Raw genomic sequence first — 6,492 nt, 5'->3', positions numbered from 1 at the left:
CATAAACTAGAACTGAGCTATCTGCCACCGGCAACCCTTAAAAAGTGTTGAAAGTGTTCGCTGAGACACCCTGTATATGACTCTCATCCTATGCGCTGCAAGTTTCCTTTTCCTATAAACCACCTAGTCTACGTTTGCCTTCCTTAGAAACTCATCCTATTAATTTAGTAGACGACCGGTTATCTGCTCTACGCATTACATAAACTACCGAGCTCCATTTCCTCAATATATCTGCCGGAAAATCGCCTACACGTGTTGGTTCTCTGTCTCCCTTTCTCTTCATGTTACGCCTATTATTTTTCATTCCGTCGCTTATTGCGCGATCCTTAGCCGATTCTAAAGCTCACTTGTTATCCTTCATAGGTTAGAACTGGTAGAACATAATGAAGGTGCGCTTCTCTTTTCAAGGTTAGTGGTAATCACCGGTCGTCACTTGGGAAAGCCTGCCATACGGACTCCAACTCATTTTTATTCGTCCGGTAATTTCCTTCTCGTGATGCGGATCCCCCTGGTTACAACATCGCTTAAATAAAGGCATTCGTGGACAGCTTCTATAGATAGTTTTCACGTGACGTCACGGACTCGCCTCTCACCATGTTAACAGCCAAAGGTGGCGGCTACGTAGGCGTCTGTGCACCATGTATCTGCAGGTGCACAGTGTTTTGCTTTCTTACAGCGACTGTTCTTTTTCACCGGCTTATCGCTGTTGTCGCTTTGTCGTTGGGCGCAACACGAGCCAGTGGTGCAGTCATGCTGTCACATTTCTTGTTTACACCCCTATTCGCCATGCTAGTGCTTCAAGATTGCGGCCATGATGACGTCAATGCAAGCTATGGATAGAGACAAAAAGTGCCAATCGTGAACTCTTGTTCTCTTGCCAGGCTATATTAACATCACTTCAGACCCGCATTAACCCTCACCATATGGCATAGAAAAACTTTGCCCACCACTGGAAGGTCGAAGTCATGCCCCTCCGGCAGTGTGCAGCGGGCAGCTGAATCGTGTTAATCACTGAGCTGTCGCGCGCAACGTCGGCGTTTGCCAGTTTGTGCGAGCTTTAGCGCGCCGCGCAGACTCTGCGTGTGGTGGCGTCTGCGCATGTATTTCGGAGTCACCATATACTGTAGCAAACGAAGGCAACGTTTTGCGCGTCGCAAAGACGGAGTTGTGGAGAAGATGGCGGTGTCCACTGTGAGAGCATATACTATACCGCTGCATGCTGCCCAAACTTACTTTGTAGCCGGAGGAATTGCCCTAGCGCATATAATGTTCATCATCATCATCATCATCATCATCATCATCATCATCCTGGCTACGCCCACTGCAGGGCAAAGGCCTCTCCCATACTTCTCCAACTACCCCGGTCAAGTGCTAATTGTGGCCATGTTGTCCGTGCAAACTGCTTAATCTCATCCGCCCACCTAAATTTCTGCCGCCCCCTGCTACGCTTCCCTTCCCTTGGGATCCAGTCCGTAACCCTTAATGACCATCGGTTATCTTCCCTCCTCATTACATGTCCTGCCCATGCCCATTTCTTTGTCTTGATTTCAACTAAGATGTCATTAAATTGCGTCTGTTCCCTCACCCAATCTGCTCTTTTCTTATCCCTTAACGTTACATCCACAATTCTTATTTCCATAGCTCGTTGCGTCGTCCTCGATTTAAGCAGAACCGTTTTCGTAAGCCTCCAGGTTTCTGCATGCCCCGCACGTGAGTGCTGGTAAGACACAGCTGTTATACACTTTTCTTTTGAGGGATCATGGCAACCTGCTGTTCATGATCTGAGAATGCCTGCCAAACGCACCCCAGCCCATTCTTATTCTTCTGATTATTTCCGTCTCATGATCCGGATCCGCGGTCACTACCTGCCCTAAGTAGATGTATTCCCTTACCACTTCCAGTGCCTCGCTACCTATCGTAACCTGCTGTTCTCTCCCGAGACTGTTAAACATTGCTTTAGTTTTCCGCAGATTAATTTTGGACCCACTCTTCTGCTTTGCCTCTCCAGGTCAGTGAGCACGCATTGCAATTGGTCCCCTGAGTTACTAAGCAAGGCAATATCAGCAGTGAATCGCAAGTTACTGATGTATTCTCCATTAACTTTTATCCCCAATTCTTCCCAATCCAGGTCTCTGAATACCTCCTGTAAACACGCTGTGAATAGCATTGGAGAGATCGTATTTCCCTTCCTGAGGCCTTTCTTTATTGGGATTTTGTTGCTTTCCTTATGGAGGACTACGGTGGCTGCGGAGCCGCTATAGATATCTTTCAGTATTTTTACATACAGCTCGTCTACACCCTGATTCCGTAGTGCCTGTATGACTGCTGAGGTTCCGACTGAATCAAACGCTTTCTCGTAATCAATGAAAGCTATATATAAGGGTTGGTTATCTTCCGCACATTTCTCTATCACCTGATTGATAGTGTGAATATGGTCTATTGTTGAGTAGCCTTTACGCAATCCTGTCTGGTCCTTTGGTTGACAGACGTCTAAGGTGTTCCTGATTCTATTTGCGATTACCTTAGTAAATACTTTGTAGGCAACGGACAGTAAGCTGATAGGTCTATAATTTTTCAAGTCATTGGCGTCCCCTTTCTTATGGACTAAGATTATGTTGGCGTTTTTCCAAGATTCCGGTACGCTCGAGGTCATGAGGCATTGCGCATACAAGGTGGCCAGTTTTTCTAGAACAATCTGCCCACCATCCTTCAACAAATCTGCTGTTACCTGATCCTCCCCAGCTGCCTTCCCCCTTTGCATAGCTCCCAAGGCTTTCTTTACTTCTTCCGGCGTTACTTGCGGGATGTCAAATACCTCTAGACTATTCCCTCTTTCATTATCGTCGTGGGTGCCACTGGTACTGTATAAATCTCTATAGAACTCCTCAGCCACTTGAACTATCTCATCCATATTAGTAATGATATTGCCGGCTACAACGCATACATCTGATTCTTGCCTATTCCTAGTTTCTTCTTCACTGCTTTTAGGCTTCCTCCATTCCTGAGAGCATGTTCAATTTTATCCATATTATACTTCCTTATGTCAGCTGTCTTACGCTTCTTTATTAACTTGGAAAGTTCTGCCAGTTCTATTCTAGCTGTAGGGTTAGAAGCTTTCACACACCGTCGTTTCTTAATCAGATCCTTCGTCTCCTGCGATAGCTTACTGGTACCCCGTCTCACGAAGTTACCACCGACTTCTTTTGCACACTCCTTAATGATGCCCATAAGATTGTCGTTTGCTTCAACACATAAGGTCCTCTTCCTGAGTTAAAGCCGAATACCTGTTCTGTAGCTTGATCCCAAATTCCTCTATTTTTCCTCTTACCGCTAACTCATTGATCGGTTTCTTTTGTACCAGTTTGTGCCATTCCCTCCTCAAGTCTAGGCTAATTCGAGTTCTGACCATCCTATAGTTACTGCAGCGCACCTTGCCGAGCACGTCCACATCTTGTATGATGCCAGGGTTAGCGCAGAGTATGAAGTCTATTTCATTTCTAGTCTCGCCATTCGGGCTCCTACACGTCCACTCTCGTCTATCCCGCTTGCGGAAGAAAGTATTCATTATCCGCATATTATTCCGTTCCGCAAACTTTACTAATGACTATCCCCTGCTATTCCTAGACCCTATGCCATATTTCCCCACTGACTTGTCTCCAGCCTGCTTCTTGCCTACCCTGGCATTGAAGTCGCCTATCAGTATGGTGTATTTTGCTTTGACTTTACCCATCGCCGATTCGACGTCTTCATAGAAGTTTTCGACTGCCTGGTCATCATGACTAGATGTAGGGGCGTAGACCTGTGCGACCTTCAATTTGTACCTATTATTAAGTTCCACAACAAGACCTGCCACCCTCTCGTTAATGCTATAGAATTTCTGCATGTTACCAGCTATATCATTATTAATCAGGAATCTGACTCCTAGTTCTCGTCTCTCCGCTAAGGCCCGGTAGCACAGGACGTGCCCACTTTTAGCACTGTATATGCTTCTTTTGTCCTCCTAACCTCACTGAGCCCTATTATATCCCATTTACTGCCCGCTAATTCCTCCAATAGCACTGCTAGACTCGCCTCACTAGATGACGTTCTAGCGTTAAACGTTGCCAGGTTCAGATTCCAATGGCGGCCTGTCCGGACCCAGAGATTCTTAGCACCTTCTTCTGCGTCACAGGTCTCGCCGCCGCCGTGGTCAGTTGCTTCGCAGCTGCTGGGGACTGAGGGCCGGGGTTTGATTGTTGTATTTATATAGGAGGTGATATGATATTCATATAATATAGTATTCATATATTATTGACTGCTGATAAAGACGAGGACAGGGGCCCGTGTCGTCGTTTTGTGTTGTCTTCCCCTGTCCTCGTGTTTATTAGCGGTCGATGTATGATATCCCGTAAACACCAACTAGGCCAAACTACTCAAGTGCTTCTGAATTGCCCTAGGCTCGAGCTTGCTGGTTTCTTACAACTGCTATACAGCACACGACACGAGCACCGACAAATCGCATGGCAGGCGTAGTAAAATACGTCCAGAAGCTTCCAGTATGTCCAGAAGAATATTATTATATAATTTTTAACAAGACACCGTGAGAATAAAAGAAATAAAAGGGTTAGAAAATAGAGAGAGCCGGAACAGAAAAAAAAGAGGCACTTTGATAACCAAACCTCGCGTAGAGGCGAGGAGCAAGATCATACTAGATATTAACCGTCCAACATATTGTTAAATAACATTTCTAGAGCTTCTTTAGCAGGTATATTATAAGTCTAACGGGCGCTAACAAAAAAAAAGTTATGTCTAAATAAGACACGGCGCAAAACGAAGCAAAAAGACGATATAGCGATACACCCCGCAGAGAAAGTATTAAAAAATATATCGATCAAGTAGTCTGGTGAACATGGGAAAGCGAAACTTTGGCGTAACTGCTCTCCGGCGCACAGCAGTTTTATAATGTTCTTGACGCGTGAGGCGGAACGGCCGTCTTGCAGCTTACTTAAATTCCTTCAGGCCCACCTTCATGGGGGAGCGCAACCCCACTTTTGCGCAATGGTACGCCTGCAGGCCGATCACCCACAGAGGCCATCAAATATTCTCGAATGATGCTCCCTGTCGCGTTGCTGGCGATGCCATCGTGGATAGCGGCGCTGGTCTCAAATGGGCCAGATGTGTCGAAATCCTCGATTATAGGACGCACAGCGGGCTGCCCCTTACGCGTGTCTTTTCAAGAAAAACAAAAACAAATAAATAAAACCAGCTCTGCGAATCCGACTATGACAGTTTCCAACACCCTGGTTGCTTAGTGGCGTTGGCATTGTGCTACTAAGCCTGAGTTCACGGGATCAAATCTCGGCCGCGGCGGCCGCATTTCGATGAGCGCGAAATGCAAAAAAAAAAAAAAAAAAAACATCGTGTGCCGTGCAATGGGTGCACGTGAAAGAACCGTAGCTGGCCCAAATTATTCTGGAGCCTTTCACTACGGCGTGCCTCATAATCAGATCGTTGTTTTGGCACGTAAATCCCCAGAATTTAATATTGTCTGTGCCTGTACACCATAGAAATTATGCGTCGTGGAGCAAGCTTCTTAAAGGGACACTAAAGGTTACTATGAAGTCAAGCTAAATTGATAAAGCAATGCTCTAGAACGTCTAAGGCGTCAATATAATCGCGAACAGAGCTTTAGTAGCCGAGAAATTGAGGTAAATGCATGACACGATTTGCGACCCCCCAGCGACATTCCGGTACTAGCTCGATGACGAAGACAGTCTTCATCACAACTTATGTCGCTAGTACTCAACTACTCGTATTAAAAAGATCATTTCATTAGGTTATAAGACGGAAGAAAATGCTACTTGTCTACTTCTGTTCGATTCTAAGAAAAAATAACATTTTGACGTTACCCTTCAGGAGTGTGGGTGGTCGAAAGGTTTCGTTTTCACTCTGGGCCGCGCGCGCTTTGAAGTTTCAGTTGTTTCGTTATCGCCTCGTACTGCGCTGGTTCTGCTGGCTCACGAAACTTGCATTTGGAACAAGCAGCGAGAATGCCACGTCCATGTGATGTCGTGGGATGCGCGAATGGTTCGCGGAACTTGCCCAAGGGCAGTTGCAGCGGCGAATCCAACGTTACTTATCGCTGTGTGCCAACGAGTGAACCTCTCCGTTCGAAGTGGTTAAGTGCCGTACCTCTGCCACAGCGCGTTGGCAAAGAGCCGAAAAATCGCATAGTGTGCTCGCGGCACTTTCGTCCACAGGATTACGAGTTCAACGCCGACTTAATGAAGTCGTGTGGAGTGCCTTTCAAAGCAATGCTTTCCCGTAGCGCTGTTCCGTCGGTCTTGCCTGCATTCTCCGAAGCGCAAGAACAACTGCAGGTCGAAGACGGGGCTAAGTGCGGCATTTGGTTTTCACGAAGGAAAAGCTACAAATGTGCGTATATGTACAGCCATGACATACAGTTGCCGTCGTATACGTATAGTAGTACGCAACGACGCCGGCAGCGCGATC

The sequence above is a fragment of the Dermacentor andersoni genome, chromosome 1, assembly GCF_023375885.2.
Source record: "Dermacentor andersoni chromosome 1, qqDerAnde1_hic_scaffold, whole genome shotgun sequence".
NCBI lineage: Eukaryota > Metazoa > Arthropoda > Arachnida > Ixodida > Ixodidae > Dermacentor > Dermacentor andersoni.
The sequence above is the reverse complement of the archived record's forward strand: the minus strand, read 5'-3'. Positions refer to the sequence as shown.